The sequence below is a fragment of the Oncorhynchus mykiss genome, chromosome 12 (assembly GCF_057628025.1).
Source record: "Oncorhynchus mykiss isolate SJ-2025 chromosome 12, ASM5762802v1, whole genome shotgun sequence".
Lineage (NCBI taxonomy): Eukaryota > Metazoa > Chordata > Actinopteri > Salmoniformes > Salmonidae > Oncorhynchus > Oncorhynchus mykiss.
The window spans coordinates 37,267,975-37,293,704 of NC_143033.1; the positions used below are offsets into that span (position 1 = coordinate 37,267,975).

The 25,730-nt window shown below is 42.8% G+C and overlaps 1 protein-coding gene across 4 annotated transcripts in view; it reads right to left on the reverse strand.

Moving 5' to 3' along the window:
* Positions 1-25,730, reverse strand: part of LOC110537521 (drebrin) — a 99,629-nt gene that overhangs the window by 26,030 nt on the left and 47,869 nt on the right. The window lies entirely within an intron of this gene.

Consider the following 25,730-nt stretch of genomic DNA (forward strand, 5'->3'; position numbering starts at 1 on the left):
CACCATCACTGATAAAAGGTGAGCCCATTGAAATAGTGGAGAAGTACAAATACCTTAGGCTAGTAATTCACAACAAGCTGTCCTGGGATCAGTGTACTGATGATAATTTTAAGGAAGGCCAACAGAGACCATTTCCTACTGCACTTTTTTAATGTTGACCGAAGCATCATGGTTCTCTTTTATAAATCACTTTTTTAATGTTGACCTAACCATCATGGTTCTCTTTTATAAATCACTTTTTTTAATGTTGACCTAACCATCATGGTTCTCTTTTATAAATCACTTTTTTAATGTTGACCTAACCATCATGGTTCTCTTTTATAAATCACTTTTTTAATGTTTAACCTGCTGGTTATCAAGGTCGCACAGAAAAATAGGTTGGGCAAGATAGTCAGGACTTAGGTCAGGAAAAATCATGGGCAGCAACAAGAACGGTCATCTCTCTACCTAGGCAGAGCCCTCCAGAAGGCGAATAAAATAGCGGTAGACTCTTCCCACCCATTCCACCCCAAATTCCAGCTCCTTCCCTCAGGCCACAGGTACAGACTACCTAGAGAGAGAAAAAAATAGAGCCACGTACTCATTTATTCCAAATGCAATTCTGCAACTTAACAAAATGTTGGAGTAATTGCACTTCAGAACTTGCAATGCAGCCTGTTTTGACATTGTTATTATGAAATTGCACTTACCCAACCTACTTGCTTGTAAACATTCTTTGCTATTTTTTGTGATTAAAAAAAAAAAAAAATAAAAAAATTATATATATATATATATATATATATATATATATATATATATATATATATATATATATATATATATATATATTTGTGATTTAAAAAAAAAATATATATATATATATATATATATATATATATATATATATATTTGTGATTTAAAAAAAAAAATTATATATATATATATATATATATATATATATATATATATATATATATATATATATATATATATATATATATATATAATTTTTTTTTTTAAATCACAAATATATATATATATATATATATATATATATATATATATATATATATATATTTTTTTTTTAAATCACAAATATATATATATATATATATATATATATATATATATATATATATATATATATATATATATATATATATATATATATATATATATATAATTTTTTTTTTTAAATCACAAATATATATATATATATATATATATATATATATATATATATATATATATTTTTTTTTTTTTTAAATCACAAATATATATATATATATATATATATATATATATATATATATTTTTTTTTTAAATCACAAATATATATATATATATATATATATATATATATATATATATATATATATAATTTTTTTTTTTAAATCACAAATATATATATATATATATATATATATATATATATATATATATATTTTTTTTTAAATCACAAATATATATATATATATATATATATATATATATATATATATATATATATATATATATATATATATATATATATATATATATATATATATATATATATATATATATATATATATATATATATATATATATATATATTTTATTGCATCTGAGGACATGAAAGTTTTCTGAATCCTAATCTGTAACTACATGAGCCAAGGGAAGAACAGGGCTAGGGCACGAGGTGGAACTCTTCACACCTGGTCGCAGGTGCTGTTAGCGCCGGGAAGTGGAGAGGAGAGAGACCGGCATCCGCGTTTTACTATGTTACGTAGGAGGTTAAAGCCTGGAGTGATTAACTAGATTTAGAAAGAGAATCCCATTTCAATTCACACTGCTGCTTTTATGGCAGTAGATAGACATACACTCCAGCTAAACTGCCGGGATTATTGTTCCCATTCCCTGAGAGGAGATAGAGCCATTGAATTAATTCTCTGAATAGAGCCATGAGGTGAGACTAATACCACAAACTCTGCACAGACTCCTCAGATACTGGCTGTGTCTTCACTGTCTAATACTTTGATTTGTGGGTAATCTCTCTACTACAGGAACGTTGAGGGAAACAAATTCTCCCTCAACGTGGGCAAGATAATGGAGCTGATCGCGGACTACAGGAAACGGAGGGTCCGAACACACATCGACGTGGCTGTAGTGGAGCGGCTCGAGAGCTTCAAGTTCCTCACCGTCCACATAACTAAGGACCCATCATGGTCCAAACACACAAACACAGTCGTGAAGAGAGCACGACAACTCCTCCACTCCCTCAGGAGGCTGAAAATATTTGGCATTGGTCCCCAGATCCTCAAAATGTTCTACAGCTGCACCACTGAGCATCTTGACCGGCTGCATCACCGCCTGGTATGGTAACTGCTTGAGATCCGACCGCAAGGTGCTACAGAGGGTAGTGCGTACGGCCCAGTACATCACTGGGGCCGAACTCCCTGCCATCCAGGACCTCTATACAAGGCGGTATTAGAGGAAGGCCCTAAAAATTGTCAGACTCCAGCCACCCAAGTCATAGACTGTTCTCTGTACTACCGCACTGCAAGCAGTACCAAGACTGAGACCAAAAGGCTCCTGAATAGCTTCTACCCCCAAGCCATGAGAACGCTGAACAGTTCATCAAAATGGCTAACCAAACTATTTACATTGAGCCCTATTCTTATTATTATCGTGTTGATGTTTTTTTGCACTGACTATGCACACTCACTGGACTCTACCCACACTCTAACACACGCTCACAACACATACGAAGTTGATGCTACACACACACACGCACTTTCACACGGTGCTGCTAGTTTATTATATACATCCCGATTGCCTAGTCACTTTTAACCCTACCTACATGTGAACTCTGCAAAAAAAAGGAATGTCCTCTGTCAACTGCGTTTATTTTCAGCAAACTTAACATGTGTAAATATTTCTATGAACATTAGATTCAACACCTGAGAAACTGAACTGAAGTTCCACGGACATGTGACTAACAGAATAGCCCTCACCCTCCGATCCAACAGGTCCCAGATGTTCTCAATGGGATTGAGATCAGGGCTCTTTGCTGGCCATGGCAGAACACTGACATTCCTGTCTTGTAGAAAATCACGCACACAACGAGCAGAATGGCTGGTGGCATTGTCATGCTGGAGGGTCATATCAGAATGAGCCTGCAGGAAGGGTACCACATGAGGGAGGAGGATGTCTTCCCTGAAACGCAGAGCGTTGAGATTGCCTGCAATGACAACAAGCTCAGTCCGATGATGCTGTGACACATCGCCCCCAGACCATGACGGACCCTCCACCTTCAAATTGATCCCGCTCCAGAGTACAGGCCTCGGTGTAATGCTCATTCCTTCGACGATAAACGCAAATCCGACCATCATCCCTGGTGAGACAAAACCGCGACTCGTCAGTGAAAAGCACTTTTTGCCAGTCCTGTCTGGTCCAGTGGGTTTGTGCCCATAGGCAACGTTGTTGCTGGTGATGTCTGGTAAGGACTTGCCATACAACAGGCCTACAAACACACAGTCCAGCCTCTCTCATCCTATTGCTGACAGTCTGAGCACTGATGGAGGGATTGTGCCTTCCTGGTGTAACTCAGGCAGTTGTTGTTGCCATCCTGTATCTGTCCCGCAGGTGTGATGTTCAGATGTACCAATCCTGTGCAGGTATTGTTACACGTGGTCTGCCACTGCGAGGACGATCAGCTGTCTGTCCCGTCTCCCTGTAGCGCTGTTTTAGGCGTCTCACAGTACGGGCATTGCAATTTTGGTGTTTTTCAGAGTCTGTAGAAAGGTCTCTTTAGTGCCCTAAGTTTTCATAACTGTGACCTTAACGACCGTTCCACTGGTGCATGTTCATAAATTGTTTATGGTTCATTGAACAAGCATGGGAAACAGTGTTTAAACCCTTTACAATGAAGATCTGTGGAGTTATTTGGATTTTTACGAATTATCTTTGAAAGACGGGGTCCTGAAAAAGGGACGTTTATTTTTTTGCTGAGTTTACATATTACCTCAACTAACCTTTACCCGTGCACTGACAAGGTACCGGTACTCCTTGTACACTACATGATAAAAAGTATGTGGAAAATCTCATTCCAAAATCATGGACATTAAAATAGAGTTGGTCCCCATTTGCAGCTATAACAGACTCCACTCTTCTGGGAAGGCTTTCCACTAGATGTTGGAACATTGCTGCGGGGATTTGCTTCCAATCAGCCACAAGAGCATTAGTGAGGTTGGATACTGATGTTGGGCAATTAGGCTTGGCTCGCTGTAGGTGTTCTAATTCATTCCTAAGGTGTTCGATAGGGTTGAGGTCAGGGCTCTGTGCAAGCCAGTCAAGTTCATCTACACCAATCTCAACAAACCATTTCTGTATGGACCTTGCTTTGTGCACAGGGGCATTGTCATGCTGAAACAGGAAAGGGCCTTCCCCAAACTGTTGCCACATAGTTGGAAGTACAGAATCGTCTAGAATGTCATTGTATTCTGTAGAATTAAGATTTCCCTTCACTGGAACTAAGGGGACTAGCCCAAACCATGAAAAACAGCCCCAGACCATTATTCCTCCTCCACCAAACTTTACAGTTGGCACTTTGCATTTGGGCAGGTAGCGTTCTCCTGGCATCCGCCAAACCCAGATTAGTCCGTCGGACTGCCAGATGGTGATTAATCATTCCAGAGAACGAGTTTCCACTTCTCCAGAGTCCAATGGCAGCAAGCTTTACACCACTCCAGCTGACTTTTGGCATCGCGCATGGTGATCTTAGGCTTGTGTGTGGCTGCTCGGCCATCGAAACCCTTTTCATGGAGCTCCCGACAAACAGTTTTTGTGCTTCCAGAGGAATTTTGGAACTCGGTAGTGAGTGTTGCAACCAAGGACAGACTATTTTTACGAGCTACAGCACTCTGCGGTCCCATTCTGTGAGCTTGGTCTGTTAAGTGGCTGAGTCGTTGTTGATCCTAGACGTTTCCAGTTCCCAATAACAGCACTTACAGTTGACGAAAAGACATGTTGGAGAGGTGGAATCCTATGACAGTGACACATTGAATGTCAATGAGCTCGTCAGTACGGGCCATTCTACCGCCAATGCTTTTCTATGAAGATTGCATGACTGTGTGCTCGATTGTATACACCTGTCAGCAACGGGTGTGGCAGAAATAGCCGAATCCATTAATTTGAAGGTGTGTCCACATACTTTTGTATATATAATCTATATTGCGTTACTATTTCCTACCTTTTTTGCAAATCTTTTTCTTACTTTTTAAATCTGCATTGTTGGGAATGGGCTCGTAAGTAAGAATTTCACGGTAAAGTCTACACGCAGCGCATGTGACCAATAAAATGAGATTTGATTTACTAATTGTGGCTGGCAGCCACCTCACTCCATCACCCAAGAGAGAGGATGGCTGTCACAGAGAAAGGCTGTGTGGAGCTCGCCAACACATGCCAAGAGAGAAAGAGAAAGAGAAAGAGAAAGAGAAGAGATTAAAGAGGAGCGAAGGAAGAGAAAGGGAACAAGAGAAGAGCAGAGAGCGAGAGAGAACCCTGCAGAGAGGACAGCCATAGTCTGAGACAGGACCACTGAGGGCTACCAGACCTAAATGGTTGGAGACGGAGAGAGGGAGAGGGATGAAGACAGAGGGGGATGGAAGTAGAGACAGAGAGGGATGAAGACAGAGGGTGATGGAAGTAGAGACAGAGAGGGATGGAGCAAGTCCTTCAGCCTCATGGCTGGCTAAACAGACCGTACAGGACAGTACAGGAGAGGAAGGTCGACCAGATTAATCTGGAAATGTAGGATGTCTGTCTGTTGCTGCCTTGCTGGCATACAGTAATCCCACTCACCTTCCTTTACCCCTTGCTAAGTGTGTGTGTGTGTCATTACTAAAATAATGGTATGAAATGGTCCGACTATTATGCAGACGGAAGAGAGACAGTATTCCCAGTCATTAATTAAACTTGTTTATAATCCTCTTACTGTCACACACACACAACCAAAAATGACCCATTATGGAAATTATAAACACACATACTATTGATCCTGATAAAGCACTCCTTAATATTACTGTACAATAGCAATCATCAGAATCACTTCAGTGCCATAAATCAGATCATTCTTAATAAGTCATTAAGTAAATGAGATGGAATCTGTATCTCCTGAAAGCCATTACAGTAAAATGCAAGGAGGGATATTGAAGTCACATTCTTGGTTATAATAATCCTATTCCAGTGTCAGTCATGGCCATGTAAGGACTTGGGCCAGTATTCCTTGTAGATTGGAGTCCTGTTCCTGGTTCAAGATCAAGACTAGAATTACCTGCATTGGAGATGATGAATTGCCATGAATAGTGTGGTAAATCCTTGTAAATATATTCTCAAGAAGATGCATTTGTTTATTATAACCTGCACAGTCACATACATCTTCCAACATACACAGTGCACAGAAAATTAAGAACACATTCCTAACATGAAGGTTTATAGTGTGGCGCTGGTGTTAAGCAGTCAGCCTGGTGTTAAGCAGTCAGCCTGGTGTTAAGCAGTCAGACTGGTGTTAAGCAGTCAGCCTGGTGTTAAGCAGTCAGCCTGGTGTTAAGCAGTCAGCCTGGTGTTAAGCAGTCAGCCTGGTGTTAAGCAGTCAGCCTGGTGTTAAGCAGTCAGCCTGGTGTTACTTTTGACTGAACGCTGAACTCCCACTTTCCCTTTGTTTTTTCCCTGCTGAATCATGATTTAAAAACCCATTTAAATCTCCTCCCCCTGCACTTTTCCCTTACATTATTAAAGCCAGTTTTAGGATCACTTATAACATGCTGGATTCCTGAGGTATGTGCCAAATGTCCATGCAAGATGTCGAAGTCTCTGGTGTCTCTCTCCCCCTCTCTACTGGGTCTATTCATGGTGACACCTTCATCCATGCATGTCAATGAGTTGAAATCCCAAACAACCTCATCCCAATCCCTCCAAGCCAGCCTTTACTAAGCCTTGCTCAGTTTTTTCTTTCTTTCTTTCTTTCCGTTTTGGACTACTGACTGCCCAAACATCAAGTTACAAGTGACCTAATCGGATGTGTGTTGAGACAGCAGTCATTTGCTAGTTGTCATAGAAATGATGGGTGTGCATGCAGCGGTGTAAGCTGATTGGTGGTGGTGCTCGTGCTTCCTATCACTCAGACGTTATGAAGCGAGCTAAGGTGGCTACCTACCTGGGCGGCAGGTAGCCTAGTGGTTAGGAGCGTTGGGCCAGTAACCAAAAGGTCGCTGGTTTAAATCCCAGAGAAAAATCAGATGATGCGCCCTTGAGCAAGGCATGTTTCCAAGTTGCTTAGAATGTTCAAAATAATGGTGTAAGAGCACTTTAAGTCTAAAGGATGTTCCAAAACTAGCCCTTTTTGGTTAACCACAGCACTCACCTATCTAGCTAGGTAGCTGTTTAGCTTTCTAGCAAATTCACCAATTTGTTTGTAAACAAGCTACTTAGTTACCTAACACATGTTCTTGTCAAACTGTCAGAGTAGTTAGCGAGCAACAAGATATGCCAAATTACAGTCTAAAAACCACTTGAACAAATAAATCAGATTTGACCGTTCAGACAAGTCACATGGCCAGGAATCAGATGTATCTGACTGTGGCTTGTTCTTTTTTGTCTGTTCAGGCTGCAGGAAAAATAACATATTCGATTCAGATATGCAAAGGAATTGGATTTGAGTCACCTCAAACTGCCAATGTGAACACTGCTTTAGATTTCCTACCAGACTTTCTATCCATTTCCATCCACAGAAGGCAGCTATAGCAGAGCAGCTATCCCTGAACAGGCCTCTCTCTGGCTAATCTAGCCCTCCCCATCCTCTTCTCCTCACCCCAGCCTACTGCCCACCAGTACTGCTCAGACCACACAAGGTCCACCATTAGTTCATCTCCAGTCAGAGCCAACCAGCCCAATGAGCGGAGAGGGGACCAAGAGGCAGGGGGACAACGGAGAGAACGAGACAATTTGAGAAAGGGGGAGAGAGAGGGAGGAAGAGACAGAGAGAATGAATGAGAAAGATAGGATATGAGAGAGGAGATGGAGAGAGAGAATGAAAGAAAGAAATTGAGGTAAAGAATGTAAGGTTGAGAGAGAATGTGTGAGCTAGAGCGGTTCGCTTGTAGCACTATAAATAATTCCCTTTAAAGCAGACTCCTTTTTATTATCCATAAAAGACTGGCGTGACCTAGAAACAGCTCTGCTCTGTGGAGCCTTCACTGGGCCTGGAGAGAGAGAGCCTTCACTGGGCCTGGAGAGAGAGAGAGAGAGAGCCTTCACTGGGCCTGGAGAGAGAGAGAGAGAGAGCCTTCACTGGGCCTGGAGAGAGAGAGAGAGAGGCTGCACAGCAAACAGTAGGCATGTGGCTACCGCTCAGGAGCAGAGAGAGAGAGGTGGGGAAGGGTACAGAGGAGGGAGGGGGGGATGGGGGACAGGAGATGTAGAAGAAAGGGGAGAGAGGGGGAGGGGGGATGGGGGACAGGAGATGTAGAAGAAAGGGGAGAGAGGGGGGGGTGAGAGGGGGAGGGTGAGAGGGGGAGGGTGAGAGGGTGTAACGCTTTGAACACACCGATAGCGTCATTGCATTTTGGTACACCAAAATTACATTCATTTCCAATGAAAACGCTGCGTTTGCCTTGCAGCATTGTGTTGCAGAGGCTGTTGCAGTGCGTTCGGTGCATACGTTGGCTATATCGAATGTATACATCAAACTGTATGCGTAGACGGCCTGACAAAAATGGTAGCAGAAGGTGAATGTTGAACTTTTGCATCCAGATGATGCTGCGTACCATTTTGCACAACGACACTGTCGGTGTGTTGGAAGCGTTAGTATGTGAGTGGATGCATGGGAAGAAGGGGAAAGGGGGTGAGAGAAAAGGTGATAGAGGCCTCCTATACTGTCTCTCGGGGGAGGGGGGGGGGGGGGTCCCGCAGTACAGCCCAATTAGACCTCAACACAGTCTCCTCTCTGTTTATAGTGCTGTAGATGGAGGGAGAGAGAGATGAGTGAGGGAAGAATATCAGTGGAGACGAGGAAGACAGACCAACTAGGCTGTCAGCAGTCCAATAGGTTTCATTAGAACCCCCTGGAACTCATTCCAGAACCATGTCATCGATGATCATGCCGCCGCACGCTCCAGCACAAACAACTAATCCGATTGGCTCTCGGAGGGTCACCGTGTCTAATCAGGGCGGTTTTCCGTGACAAAGCTCTACCCTTCCAGGAAGCAGAGCCGGCAATCCAACATTTCCTAAACGAACCCAACGCAGATGCCACATCTTGCTTTAATAAAAGGTTTTGTATGTTGAGAGCTGCTCTAATGTCTGCATACACAAGGGTGGACACGCACGCAAAAGTAATAACCAGGGGCACCACCTGTCAATCAAAGTGAGTATGTTTCTGGGGGGGGCTCATTAAATGTATATGTAATCTTCCTGAGGTAGTGTGGTGGCATTAGGGCAAGTGTTAGTGTTATTAGGGAGGAGAGCTTCTGGTGTCCCCAAGGGGGTGTTAGAGGACACACACCCACCCACACAAGCACAGATGCGCACACACACACACACAAATTATTCCACGAGAAATTCCATAATTTGGTGTTTTGTTGATGGTGATGGAAAACGCTGTCACAGGCGCCGCTCCAGAATCCCCCATAAATGTTCAATTGGGTTGAGATCTAGTGACAGAGACGGCCATGGCATACGGTTTATATCATTTCCATGCTATTCAAGGCATTCAGTGATCACTCGTGTCCTGTGGATGAGGCATTGTCTTCCTATGAGCTCATAGCCATGGTAGTCAGAATAATCGCCTGCCCAGCATTTTTATACATGACCCTAAGCATGATGGGATGTTAATTGCTTAATTAACTCAGAAACCACACCTGTGTGGAAGCACCTGCTTTCAATATACTTTGTATCCCTCATTTACTCAAGTGTTTCCATTATTTTGGCAGGTACCTGTATGCATGCAGGTGTAGCTAATTAAGCTAACAGTTAAGACCTGACCTTTGCCCTTTGGCCTGAGCAAAGAGTGTGCGCGAGCTACCTAGAGAGTGCACGAGCGAGAGCGATCGAAAGAGTGCGACCGAGAGTGACCGAGAGCGAGATTGTGTGTATCGTGATGAGTAAATTGAGCTGAGAAACCTGGTGATATCATCCCTCTCTCCGTGTCTCATGGAACAGATTTCTCTGTTATGGGTCCATAGTGTGGAGTACAGCCAGATAGAACCAGTAGTGAAGTCAGGTAAAACCAACGCGGTACTAATCAGACCTCGAGCTATATTCTATTCTCAGCCTGTGTACTCCTCCTTTTTATACTAATCCATTTCTCTCAGTTATGCCCCTCTTTATCTTTCTCCAAATCACCTCTCCCCTGCAGAGCACCTGACTATCTCCTGCACCCTGCAGTGTGTGTGTGTGTGTGTGTGTATATATCCTTTAAATTGTTTAACTTGTGTCAAACGTTTCGGGTAGCCTTTCACAAGCTTCCCACAATAAGTTGGGTGAATTTTGGCCCATTCCTCGTGACAGTGCTGGTGTAACTGAGTCATGTTTGAAGGCCTCCTTGCTTCTTCAGTTCTGCATACAAATGTCCTATATGATTGAGGTCAGGGCTTTGTGATGGCCACTCCAATACCTTGACTTTGTCCTTAAGCCATTTTGCCACAACTTTGAAGAATGCTTGGGGTCATTGTCCATTTGGAAGACCCATTTGGACCAAGCTTTAACTTCCTGACTGATGTCTTGAGATGTTGCTTCAATATATCCATCATTTTCCTTATTCATGATGCCATCTATTTTGTGAAGTGCACCAGTCCTTCCTGCAGAAAAGCATCCCCACAACATGATGCTGCCACCCCAATGCTTCACGGTTTGGATGGTGTTCTTTGGCTTGCAAGCTTCCCCCTTTTTCCTCCAAACATAATGATGGTCAATATGGCCAAACAGTTCTATTTTTGTTTCATCAGACCAGAGGACAAAAAGTACTATCTATGTCCCCATGTGCAGTTGCAAACCGTAGTCTGGCTTTTTTATGGCGGTTTTGGAGCAGTGGCTTCTTCCTTGCTGAGCGGCCTTTCAGGTTATGTCGATATAGGACTCGTTTTAATGTGGATATAGATACTTTTGTACCTGTTTCCTCCTGCATCTTCACAAGGTCCTTTGCTATTGTTCTGGGATTGATTTGCACTTTTCGCACCAAAGTACGTTCATCTCTAGGAGACAGAACGAGTCTCCTTCCTGAGCGGTATGATGGCTGCGTGATCCCATGGTGTTTATACTTTGTTTGTAAAGATGAACGTGGTACCTTCAGGCATTTGGAAATTGCTCCCAACGATGAACCAGACTTGTGGAGGTCTACCATTTTTTTCTGAGGTCTTGGCTGATTTATTTTGATTTTCCCATGATGTCAAGCAAAGAGTTTGAAGGTAGGCCTTGAAATACATCCATAGGTACACCTCCAATTGACTCAAATTACGTCAATTAGCCTATGAGAAGCTTCGAAAGCCATGACATCATTTTCTGGAATTTTCCAAGCTGTTTAAAGGCACCGTCAACTTAGTGTATGTAAACTTCTGACCCACTGGAATTGTGATACAGTGAATTATAAGTGAAATAATCTATCTAAACATTTGTTGGAAAAATGACTTGTGACATCTGGTCCTAACCAACATGCCAAAACTATAGTTTGTTAACAAGAAATTTGTGGAGTGGTTGAAAAACTAGTTTTAAATGACTCCAACCTAAGTGTATGTAAACCTCCGACTTAAACTGTGTGTGTGTCTGTGATGCATCTAAATAGCATTGAAATGAGTATCCCCTGGCTGTTTTCTGCCCCCAGGGCTTGTGAGCAGTGGCCTCCCACATGGGCTGCTGTCCAGGATGACAAAGACCTTTCCCAAAGTGCCAGTCAGGGACTATATGCTAGTGTTATTCTACAATCTTTTCACTATAAAGCAAAATAACCAGTCTTTCTTCTTTATCTGTACTCCATGACTCTTCCAGTCATTCATCCATGTGATGATGACCTACTCTACAACACATAACATCCCATTCCAAAGCCAAACCCTTTCGTGATGTAGGAGTTGAAGACAAAACCCAGTTTTCCTGTCCTGGCCCCAAGCCATCAAATTACTATATGAATGATTCAAAACATCCACTTACTGCTGATCCTACAGACAGACAGGAGAGAGGAGAAAAAGGAGAGAGAGAGAAAGAGACAAAGAAAGAGAAAGGAGTAAGCGAAGGAGAGAGCGGTAGAGCCCATGATCCATGATGGGAAAAGCCCCTCACTCTATTCTATACAGCAGAGGCCAAAACGGAAATCAATCACACACACACTAATGCAAATATGCTATGTGAGTGAACTGTACAATAGTGGCATACTATCTAAGAGCTCTGTTCACACAAAAATGAACAGTATACATCACATACTGTTATAACATTGATACACCCAAGAACAACCACTTCCAAAACATACATGCACGTGTACACAAATAAAACTCAGACAATACTCAAGTATATTGGGTTCTTTTTCTCTCTCCCCTTCTACCAACATCATTTTCTTGTAGAGCAGGAAAAACCTTGCCCCAGTCTACTCCCCATGGTGCATCACCATGACAACCAACGGCATCCCTGCCGTTACCTTGGCAACAGCACTTCACCGCCCGGAGGTAGGATGTTGGTGGTTGGGGTGTGTGTCAGGGGTGTGTGTGTGTGTGTGTGTGTGCTGGGAGCCAAGAGGCTGTGGAACGGATGGACACACCACTTCAAAAGATCCAGCTGCCTTAGCCTCTCTCGGTTTACTAAAAGCATGCTCTTAGAAAATCCCCCTTCTGATCAGGGCCCTGTTTGCCAAAAGCATCCTAAGGCCATGTTATTCGTTAGACTCTCTGTAGGAGCAGAGTTAAATCTCCAAGCTGTTTCCCAAAACCAAAGTTACTCAAGTTGCTCTTGAAAACTCTCGCTATTGAACGGCTCCCTTACACCAATCGTAGAACAGCATCATTAGACGCTTTGGTCATTCCTCGTCACTTTATACACAGAAGATCGCCACGAAACACAAAATCAAGACGTTTATCTGTCTTTCTGTCACAGCTTCAGGAGAATTGTGACAGTGACGACAAAGACAAAGCTGCCCATTTCTTTGCATTACAAGCGACGGATATAAAGATGCTTCAAATTAAAACCCGAGATACCTGTACCAAAAGATACAGTGCCTTGCGAAAGTATTCGGCCCCCTTGAACTTTGCGACCTTTTGCCACATTTCAGGCTTCAAACATAAAGATATAAAACTATTTTTTTGTGAAGAATCAACAACAAGTGGGACACAATCATGAAGTTGAACGACATTTATTGGATATTTCAAACTTTTTTAACAAATCAAAAACTGAAAAATTGGGCGTGCAAAATTATTCAGCCCCTTTACTTTCAGTGCAGCAAACTCTCTCCAGAAGTTCAGTGAGGATCTCTGAATGATCCAATGTTGACCTAAATGACTAATGATGATAAATACAATCCACCTGTGTGTAATCAAGTCTCCGTATAAATGCACCTGCACTGTGATAGTCTCAGAGGTCCGTTAAAAGCGCAGAGAGCATCATTTGCCAGGTCGCAATTGTAAATGAGAACTTGTTCTCAACTTGCCTACCTGGTTAAATAAAGGTAAAATAAAAATAAATAAAAAAAATGAAGAACAAGGAACACACCAGGCAGGTCCGAGATACTGTTGTGCAGAAGTTTAAAGCCGGATTTGGATACAAAAAGATTTCCCAAGCTTTAAACATCCCAAAGAGCACTGTGCAAGCGATAATATTGAAATGGAAGGAGTATCAGACCACTGCAAATCTACCAAGACCTGGCCGTCCCTATAAACTTTCAGCTCATACAAGGAGAAGATTGATCAGAGATGCAGCCAAGAGGCCCATGATCACTCTGGATGAACTGCAGAGATCTACAGCTGAGGTGGGAGACTCTGTCCACAGGACAACAATCAGTCGTATATTGCACAAATCTGGCCTTTATGGAAGAGTGGCAAGAAGAAAGCCATTTCTTAAAGATATCCATAAAAAGTGTCGTTTAGAGTTTGCCAAGAGCCACCTGGGAGACACACCAAACATGTGGAAGAAGGTGCTCTGGTCAGATGAAACCAAAATTGAACTTTTTGGCAACAATGCAAAACGTTATGTTTGGCGTAAAAGCAACACAGCTGAACACACCATCCCCACTGTCAAACATGGTGGTGGCAGCATCATGGTTTGGGCCTGCTTTTCTTCAGCAGGGACAGGGAAGATGGTTAAAATTGATGGGAAGATGGATGGAGCCATTCTGGAAGAAAACCTGATGTAGTCTACAAAAGACCTGAGACTGGGACGAAGATGTCTTCCAACAAGACAATTATCCAAAACATAAAGCAAAATCTACAATGGAATGGTTCAAAAATAAACATATCCAGGTGTTAGAATGGCCAAGTCAAAGTCCAGACCTGAATCCAATCGAGAATCTGTGGAAAGAACTGAAAACTGCTGTTCACAAATGCTCTCCATCCAACCTCACTGAGCTCGAGCTGTTTTGCAAGGAGGACTGGGAAAAAATGTCAGTCTCTCGATGTGCAAAACTGATAGAGACATACCAAGCGACTTACAGCTGTAATCACAGCAAAAGGTGGCGCTACAAAGTATTAACTTAAGGGGGCTGAATAATTTTGCACGCCCAATTTTTCAGTTTTTGATTTGTTAAAAAAGTTTTTTTGCCTCAATATATTTAATGTGTAACATGTACGCAATGATGTGCCAAATCTTGATTTAGTGCATTATTATAGGGTTAGCATTACAATAAGCCGCCTCAATATTTGTAGCCATTGGTGATATCTCTCTAGGAGCTGATCCGTCGTCAGTATTGTGGAATGCTTGTAATGTTAAGTTAAGATCGGAAAGGGAGAACACTGATCCGAGAGCAGTGGTTCTCCTCGATCCTATCAGTATCGACATGCCTCAAAGACGCACTTAGCGAACATTCTCTCTGCCTGGTATTTTGGAAAACGTATGTGACATCGTCGGCAGTCGTAGGAAAGATGCTTCGTTAAAGCACTCCTAAGCCTAAGTTCCATCGCTACGGGGAAACTGGGCCTTGGTCAATACAGATAGATCCATAATAACAGAATATCACTGATACAGCTCTTCTTCATCACCTAATGAAATCACTTAGTCATCGACTCCTCTGGAAGGACAACCACTGGCTATAGTTCATGTGTTAAAAGCTGCCCTGCTGTTGTAGAGCACTGAGTGCAGTAGTCCTAAATATGGTCTCTGACTCTCAGCCTCATCTTGGGTAATTTGGCCCAATTACAGAAAGAGGACACTAGTCCACCGGATCAGTGTGTGTGTGTGTGTGTGTGTGTGTGTGCGCGCGTGCCTATTACTGTCCAGCTCACTGCCAGATGTGGAGTGTGTGCACTCGTGTGTCATGTAGCAGGGAGGGTTCTGGGCACGCTCACTGGAAGGCCCCACATTGTTATTGTCTCAATGTTCTGTTGCCACGACGATGCCCAGTCTGCCACGCTATCGCTATGCTTGAGCAGGTCCACATGGTGACAAAGACAAGAACTAGGCCTGTAAGGACGCCGAGGAACACCCAAATGCAAAGACCCCCATATACAAAAATCAGACGAGCCACTTCACCCTGACCTGGAAGAAAGAGATGGGGGGGGGGTCCTTAAAGTTACATGACTCAACAAAAACTAGGTCTCCAAAACACCATTCCCCCCCCCCCCCCCCCCAAATCCCATCTCTCTCCAACTCTCCAGCCTTACTTCAACACAGACTTGGTCTTCCTCTAAGACAGCCTCTCTACTCAGCAATGATAGAGGGCCAGAGACCAAACATTATTAAGATGTGTGGGGGAACTATAAGTGCACAGTACAGTAGCTTTACGGGATGTACAGTATCCATCTCATCTGCCTCCCAGTTGCCATGGCAACCTGCGCTCCACCTCATCTTCTGTGTGTGTGTGTGTGTGTGTGTGTGTGTGTAATAAATCTCAATTGCATTGAAATAAGCAGCCTCTGGCTGTTCTCTGCCCCAGGGCTTGGGGCTTGAGAGCAGTCGCCTGACATGGCCACACTGTGGGCTGCTGTCAAGGGTGACAAATACATTTCCAAGTCTTGGTCATCCTTGAGTGCATGCATACATGTGTGCATGAAGTTAGCATAAATGGTAGTCGTAAATCCTCCAGTGTAATACCATAGAGAGGAGAGGACATGTTTATTGAGTGTCAGATGAGATGTGCTGCGAAGTGATGTCATATGGGGGGTGGTGCAAATTAAAGGTCACAGAGGAGTCATTATGACTGAACCATCTGTCTCACTCCCTACTGTAACACTCCCTCTATCACCCTGATTCGCCCCTTTCTTCTCCATGTCAATCCTACACATGCATGAATCACACCTCCAGTGATGTGGAGGTTGTCACTCACAAAATGGCCTCATCTTCACAGCCCTTTCCCTAACTGAATTTTGCCCCCAAATGGTATCCCCCTCAGTGCACTATGCAACGTCAAATGTGTCTTTATTTCCCCAGAAATAGAACAGGATGGGTGTGTGTAGAGGCTTTAATCCCATAGTTTAATATGCTGGATTATCCCCAAGGCAGATAAACAGAGTTCATTTTCTTTGCATAACACCACATCATCCATCCCTGGTTATGTGTGTGTGTGTGTGTGTGTGTGTGGACAGTAAGAGTTACTGTTGTCATGCGAGAGTACAGTTGGTCAGTAAATAACATGCAGCCTCACGTACTGGACAAGATTGACGTCATTTTAGAGCATCTGTGTTGGGAGAAATAAGATTTAACTGTGAACAGGGAGTGAGTGCCAAAAAAAGAGAGAGAGTGTGTGTGTGTGTGTGTGTGTGTTATTGTGTGAGGGAGAGAAAAGGCCTGGGCCAGGAGTCTTCAGAACAATGCCTTTGTCAGCAGCCCATTCAATAGGGAGGGCAGGGGGCACTTGAGTTATATCACCCTCTGGCCCCTCAAATGAAGCCACAATGAGGTCACTTCCTGCTCTTTGGTTAACCAGCATCTGTTACCAGATTTTGGGGAGAGGAGGGGTTGAGATGGAGAGCGAGGGAACAGAGGGATGACGACAGGGTAGGGAGTAGCCAAAACTATTTATCTGGTTTGGGAATGCATTGTGAGCAAAAGATTGTGCTGAGTAAGTGTGCTGAGAAAAAAAGCTGGGAAAATGGCCTTATATAGTCATGGGTACTGAGAGGTGGGTTGGGGAGAGAGTGGCTGGGCTAAACTGTGCACAAATCGTGACCTTGGGACTATAATTTCTATCTGCAAAAAGCATCGTTTTGAGATACTGAGCAAGTTTTAACATCCCAGATTTCAGAACGGTTTTGTACCGAATTATTTTTTCATAACCCATTAAGGTCCTCACCTTAAAAAAAAGGTACCTAAAGTGTAGAATATCAAAATCCTGAGACATCGCAACCTTATGCTCTGAAATATCAATCTGGGTTCAGCCATAAGGTTTTATCTGACACTGCTGAACTGGACATGTTCAGTTAAGAAAACTGTAGCTATCTGAACATGTAAAATGAGAGTGTTATTCTATTTGACCAAGATCAAATACATTAAGGACATGTATTATGATCAGATTAATTTAAAAGTCAATGAACAACGATGTGGCATTTAAGTTAATAGCTAATGATTCCATGTGTTATTTCATAGTTTTGATGTCTTCACTATTATTCTACAACGTAGAAAATAGTCAAAATAAAGAAAAACCCTGGCATGAGTAGGTATGTCCAAACTTTTGACTGGTACTGTATATACACCTACTCATTCCAGAGTTTTTCTTTATGTTTACTGTTTTCTACATTGTAGAATAATAGTGAAGACATCAACACATATGGAATCATGTAGTCACCAAAAAAAAAAAAAGTGTTAAACAGCTTTGATGACAGCTTTGGTGACAGCTTTGGTGACAGCTTTGCACACTTGACATTCTCTCACCCAACAAGTCTTCTTCTTATTGGTGTACTTTAGTAGTGGTTTCTTTGCAGCAATTTGACCAGGGAGGCCTGATTCACGCAGTCTCCTCTGAACAATTGATGTTGAGATGTGTCTGTTACTTGAACTCTGTGAAGCACTTATTTGGGTTGCAATTTCTGAGGCTGGTAACAAATTAATTTATCCTCTGCAGCAGAGGCAACTCTGGGTCTTCCATTCCTGTGGTGGTCCTCATGAGAGCCAGCTTTATGGTTTTTGCAACTGCACTTGAAGAAACGTTCAAAATTTTCCAGATTGACTGACCTTCATGTCATTCATTTGAGCTGTCCTTGCCCATCTCAGTGAACTAATTCATTGCAGAGGCCCATCTCAGTGAACTAATTCATTGCAGAGGCCCATCTCAGTGAACTAATTCATTGCAGAGGCCCATCTCAGTGAACTAATCCCATTGCGGAAGCCGCGAGGATGGCACAGTCCAAGAAGGGGAGTGTGGCTGCATGTCTCTCCAGAATGCACTCTCTCCCGCCAATTTGTGCGCATTCATTGTTTCATAACTTCACTGTGTGAATTGTTTGATTGTTAGTGTCTATCAATTCCCTATTACATATATCACCAGTAGTACATTTGCTATTAATTCCTATAATTTCTAATCTACAATGTTTGTTTGGTTACGGTAATGTCTGTTAATGCATTTAATATGTTACTCTTACAGTCATTCACCATTCTCATTGTCGGAGTGGACACTGTTTGCAGAGCGCACAACCTATGCTACACTTTTGAGAAACACATTTTAGTTCATTTCATTCCATTTACGAGCTGTCAATTGAGTCATTGTCTTTTGTTTGGAGCGCTCGCTCCTGTTGAGTAAGGACACGCACCTGATTACGCATAGAAGTAGGCCTATAGGCTCCCTGGCTTGCACGCAAATGTAGGCATATACATGTTCTCATTAGGGCAATCGATAGTATTTCTGATCGGCTGAACACACCACGACTAATGAGCTGTGGAGCTTTTCAAAGTAATGTTGTTTTCTTCACCTCAAAACAGAAAGAAAACTAAGTCTGTTTTTACATCCATTGAGAATGACAATAATTCCTCAATGTATTTCAAAAATCTTTCCAGCTCGCTCTTTAGATAACTACTCAGCATGAAAGGCAAAAAATGTCATGCTCTGATCCAGTGGAAACCTCATAAAATAGGCCTACCTGATTACTTCTTATCCCTTGCGCAAATAGCCTACATCTGTGTCGGTCCCGAGCTCACTGGCTGGGAAACTGAGGGCCCAGAATATTTTATACAATGTTGCAAGGAACTTCAGGCCAGACCCAAGTTAATAGTTGATACAATGTTTCAAGTTCGTTACAGACAGGCCGGCCATACGTAGCCAATGTGATTTATAGGATATTTATTTTCATCAGTATATTTTCTACCTGCAGGCTGCAATGTTTTTATTTGTTGGCTTTATAGGCTATTTACATCATTTTGATTTGGATAGAATTTTGATTAACCACATGATAATTATATTGAGATACAAAGACGTTACTATAAATGAAATGAAACTGGTCCACAAAAATGTGCATAACTGGCACGGAGATGGGGATGGGGATGTCTGGGACAGGTTAAGGTTTTTTTATTCTGGTAATCTAGATCTCTGGCTCCCTCTAGTCATTTGTGTCTTATTTAATCAAACACTGAACTTAAAGCATCAGACAAGCTCAATGCATATAGTTGAATTCATTAAAACACATAGGTTGTGTTTGTATATGGAAAAATACGTTTTAAAATTGTGTCTACTGGTCGAAAGAACAGATGGCTTTTGGTCGACTAAGATCTGTTGAATTTTTAAAGGAAAACCCTATTTTATGCGGCTAGAACTTTCTAGTTTTTAAATTGTACTTTTCTTTCCAAATCTAACCTCAGACATTATATGTGAATAACTCACTTTTGACAAAAATGTCAGCTAGAACCTTGAAGTTCCAAGGTTATCAAAATCACAAATTAAGTGACATGTTAATGAGTACAGTGTGTGTGTGTGTGTGTGTGTGTGTGTGTGTGTGTGTGTGTGTGTCCGTACATGTGTCACCTGTTAGGGATGCAGTAGCTCTACAATTAACCTCTCAGAGACCTTCAACGATAATCAGCTATGATAACTGTGATCAGTCAGAAACTTAATCATGTATAATTACTTTTTACTGACATAGTGTCAGTGTGTGACTGTGTGAGTGGAGGGATGGAGAGAAGGAAAAAAAGGTGTGAGGGAGACATGGGTGAGAGGTGGAGAATGGGGCAGTGAGAGGAAGAAAAATGTGTGAGGAAGAGGTGGAGGGAAGGAGGGGTTAAGATATCAAATCAGGGTGTGAACCAATGAGGAAGAAAGGGTGTGATGGATTGAGAGGTTGAGGAGGAAGAAGGGATGGAGGGAGTGACAGGGTGGGAGACAGGGGCAGGCACAGATGGGGCTAGGACAAGCATAAGGGCGGGGGTAGGGTTTGGGTATGCGTGTGATTTTCTCCAACAGCAAGGAGCACAGCTGAAGCTGGACCTGTGACACACCTAGGGAGTGTAGTGGCTCAGGGCAGCCAGGGCCGGGACATCTGTGGCTCTGAGGAACGGGGTCACACACACAAAAAGACAGATCCAAAATACACACGGTAGACTAAAACATTAGCACACACACACACACACACACACAGTAAAACACACAGCCTCTCTTTGCTCTGACTGCAGGTCTTTCATCTTAAGTCCCTATTTGTATTGGTCTAAATATAAAGTCACATCCATTTCATTAAGCCAGTCACAGTAAGAAAGTTGTACCAAGACATAAAATAACTCCAGAGTACAGAGATGTTTATTCAAAGGTAGAGCATCACTACTGTACAGCTCCCTACCTCCCAAGCCATGAACCCTAACCCTAGCCAAACTAAGGGCCTGGCCCAAGGAAAATGAGAAATGCAACCTTCCTAACTGCCTGCCTTCCTTCCTTAGTTACTTCCTTGTTTAAGGAATTCACTGATCTGACATGATACCTTGCTAGAAATGATCCAATCTCTAACTCATCAGTGAAAATCATAAGAATAGATAGGATAAACTCCATTATACATATTCTGCCACAAGCTAATACCGGTATCATGTACACCTCTCCAAGGCAGATATTGGCCAGGTATCAGTTAAGACTACCTACTGTAGTCTGCAGGTGAGAGGATGTGAAAATCAATTTTCTCTTTTAAGGAGTCTCCTCTTAACACTGCTAGAGATGGCGAGACAGGAAGGAGAGGAGGGAGTGGGAGGACCATTTCTGAGATTCCAATCTTCTGAGGCTTTGTGGTTTGCAAGTGAGAAGAACACAATTCTTGTGAATCATGCTCTTCATTTCTGAGAGCTGCTGAACCCGCTCTGTAAGAATGTGACACTGAGATGATTGAAATCCCCATTTTTGTCTCTGTCTGACATTTCTGTCTAACATCTCATGAGGCATGTCTAACCTTTCAATTCACACTCAAGGACACAGCTCAACAGATACAACTCTTCTAGTGGTTTTGGAGAGCCACTGGCCATTTTATCTTCGTGAAACAACTACTACTGAAACTAGGAAACACTCTTGCATAGCCTATTTCCATAGAAAACCTAAACCTTTTTCCCCCCCCAGAGCTTATTCCATGTCATGGATCAAAATGCAAATCAGGTGTTCTATTCACACGGAAGGCTACAGTTCTGGAATTGTCAACATGCTTCAACCCTTTTTTGGACCATTTCATTTCTGTCAAAGTACTTGTATGTCTTGGGTTTGTCATAGAAAACTCCCTAGTGTCCTAAACCAACCTGTCCATCGCCAGGTTGGGTCAAACTCAGTGCTGACCCATTCTGAGCCACAATTCCAGCTGTCCCACGCTCCACATTGCTAACATGCTAATCACTACAGCAGAAGGAAAAATTGCTACCTGCCAAACCAGCAGTTGATGAGGCAGGGAAAATGCTGGATGAAAATTTCCACAGCTAATGAGGGGGGAATTTGGTCAGTAAAGCACGCAGCAAACTTCTTATTTTTCCATTGGGTTTCTGAATATTAAAGATGCAATATGTCATTTTTTGGGGCGACCTGACAAAATTCACAGAAATGTGTGTCAAAGATCTATCCTAATCACTGTCTAAGAAACAGTAGATCTGTTTTCTCTTTGTGCTATTTTTATGCTTCCAGTTCTTAAGTTCTGTTTTTTGCATCTTTAACTTTCGGTTTTGTACACCAGCTTCAAACAGTTGAAAAAACAATATTTTTGGTTCTGGAAAATATATTTCACAGTGGTTTAAGTACTACAATTATTCTCTACACCATATCTGTTTTGTCACAAACTGACATTAGGCGAACTGTGGTTTGCAAGTGAGAAGAACAGAGCAACTGGAGCATCAATTAGTGCATCTTTAAGTGTTGTCCGTGTGTATGTAGAAACTACTAGGTACAGGCACCGATGCTATGTACAGAAATTATGCTAGGTACAGGCATTGATGCTATGTACAGAAATTGATGATATGTACAGAAACAATGCTATGTAGAGAAACAATGCTATGTGCAGAAACAATGCTAGGTACAGGCATTGATGCTATGTGCAGAAACAATGCTAGGTACAGGCATTGATGCTATGTGCAGAAACAATGCTAGGTACAGGCATTGATGCTATGTGCAGAAACAATGCTAGTTACAGGCATTGATGCTATGTGCAGAAACAATGCTATGTAGAGAAACAATGCTAGGTACAGGCATTGATGCTATGTACAGAAACGATGCTATGTAGAGAAACAATGCTAGGTACAGGCATTGATGCTATGTACAGAAAGGACGCTAGGTATGGATGCGAGGTACATAAATGATGCTATTGTAGGTACAGGCATCACTCGTGCAATACAGATATTATATACATCAGTAACCTAATCAATTTGTCCCTACCTACATGAACATATCTACCTCGAACCTCTGCACATGGACTCGGTACTGGTACCTGTGTATATAGCCAAGTTATCATTACTCATTGTGCATTTATTCCTCATATTATTTTTCTGCATTGTTGGGAAGGGACTGGAATGAAGCATTTCACTGTTAGTCTACATACACCTGTTGTTTATGAAACATGTGACAAATAACCTGAGAAATGGTTTGCACTATAAGAAGCTGAGCTCAGACTAGCACCCAGCGGGCTCTCGCATCTCTGTAGACTCTGAATGACCTCAGTGTGCCAGACTGTCAGAGCCACTTTGTCAACAGCAGTTAGGCAGCTACCCAGAGCACGTCGTCACCATCACCTCGAGGCTACCTTCCAAAACTCCCCAATCAGCACAGAGGGGGCAGTGTCGCTCTCTCTAATCCAGACATTCCGTCTCAAAGGACACAATCAGCACAGACACCGAGACTGCCAAGTTTCAGTCTGACCTCGCCTCCGGACAGACAGAGACAGTGCACAACCAACTGCCGGATTGAATGGAATTCAGGTCCATTTTCAGACACTAGTTTTCATTCACAACCTACAGCTCAGAAAGCCATGTGTTAGGCAGGTTCGACAGTAATAGCCCGCTGACACTTTGTATTATCAATTCCATGGTCTTCAGGTAGTCAGGTGACACATCCACTCTCCATGCGTAATCTGCAGTTATATAAGGTACTTGACTACGTGTTTTATAACCTGCTCCTGGCTGCAGAGAGGACAGAAGAGGCATCATCAGGCTGCCCTGTCTGTATTTATAGGATCTCCGGGATATTTGTGGATCTGCCTCAGTCAGAACATGTCATAAGAATGACAAGAACTCATTAACTGCAAGACAGAAAAATCAGTTTCTGAATTCAGTATTATTGAACCAATGGAACACCCCTACGTCATGTAAAATGAGGATGAAGGCCTAAAACAGAGTCAGTTGTGGTCATCTGGGTCCAAATCCACAAAGCATCTCAGAGAAGGAGTGCTGATCTTGGATCTGTCCATACAATCTCTTTCATCATGATCCATAAGTCAAAACTGATGATAGATCTGGTGATCTGCACTAACAAATGAGTACAGTATTACCCAGTACAGTAACACTGGAAACATTAAAAGACATGATTTTCAACACAATGCCCCAAGACGCAGTCCAGTCTCCATGGTGGTCTGGCCAACCACAATACTACATTGTGCCCAAGACGTATATAATAGACTTCGCATGACTCCGGAGCCACTGCCATTCTCTTCCTCCTTCTGCTCTAATCAGATCTGGAGGCTGACCACCGGAACACACACACAATATGCTGTTACCATGCCAATAGCAGATGGTCAACTGTAAACAAAAGTGAGCGGGGGGGACGACAGAGGCCCAGAGTGGATAGGCATGTCCCCACAATCACAGGCCTGCCAAGAGACTGTCACAGAGCTAATCTGAGCCCTTCCCTTCACCTTGGCAGGAGCCAGTCCCGTCTGCTGGCACACACACACACTTACTTACTTTCTGCAGCATGTATTGGAGGCTGGGCTGGCGTGCAAACAAAATGGACGTGGATCAAATGGGAGGCACCTCACACACACTGGCCCCGTGTAAGCCGAGCGGCAAGCGCTGGAGGTCTGTTGGTCAAAGAGGGCGGTGTGCCAGTGAGCACTGAGACATGGCTCCTGTCCCCCTTCACCCAGTTCTTTGTGATAATGCAGGAGAGTTGTACAATGTGCTAAACCTAACCACACATCACTACAAACCAGACCACATCGCACATTACAATCCACACATCACACTGCACTATAGAAAAGGCTACTACTATCATCCAGGCTACTACCACCCTCCACATTAGCCCAGGCTACTACCACCCTCCACATTAGCCCAGGCTACTACCACCCTCCAGGCTATATCAGACATCACACTGTACTACAATTTGAACAACAAGTAATGGAGCAGTGTGGAGTCAACTAGGGATAGTACTGTACATCAACAACCCAGAGACTGAAGGCCCTTTGTGCCAACAGCATGCCTGCTCTGTAGGAGTGTGGCGTTAGTTACAAACCATCCATCTCTTCTCGCTGTCCTCCCCCCTTCTCCTTCTCTCATTCCCTCCATCCAACTGCATCACTATGAACCATTGTGCTGATATCATCCCTCAAGAAGCCACACACACACACACACACACACACACACACACACACGTAAACACACACCTATCTGAGTAAAGAACACCAGCAAGATTTCCAATGAAACTGGCTTAGATTAAAGTAATGCATGGGTTTTCTCTGTAATAAAGCTCAACATATGTCTGTAGCATGTCACAGCTTCTAGGGCTGCTGGGTGGCCGGTGAGGAGAGGGATGGTGTGATAGATTATGTGAAGGGGGAGGAGTGAATTTGTGAAGGAGGAAGAAGAATCGACTTACCCCCAACCCGCCCCTCTCTCTCATGCACAACTGGGTGCGTTCAGCTCGCTTGAACATTTGTACGAATGGTTTCCTCCAAAACGGTCTTGTACGTTCTTGAACATACTTTGAGGTACGCTTGCTCCCGTTTGGTGGGTGTGGCTCGAAGCAATAAGTGACCTATTTAAAAGGGCAGTGGTCATGCTGACTCAGTTCCAACTCACAACCAAACCCGCTCCGTTTTACAAGTGGTCAGTCAGTACAGCACCGTTACCATTAATTTGAACATTCCAGAACGTAAAACCGCAGTGAACGCCGCCCAGTCACACGGACACCCACACACCCTCTCCCAGGCTGCTGTAGCCTGTCATCA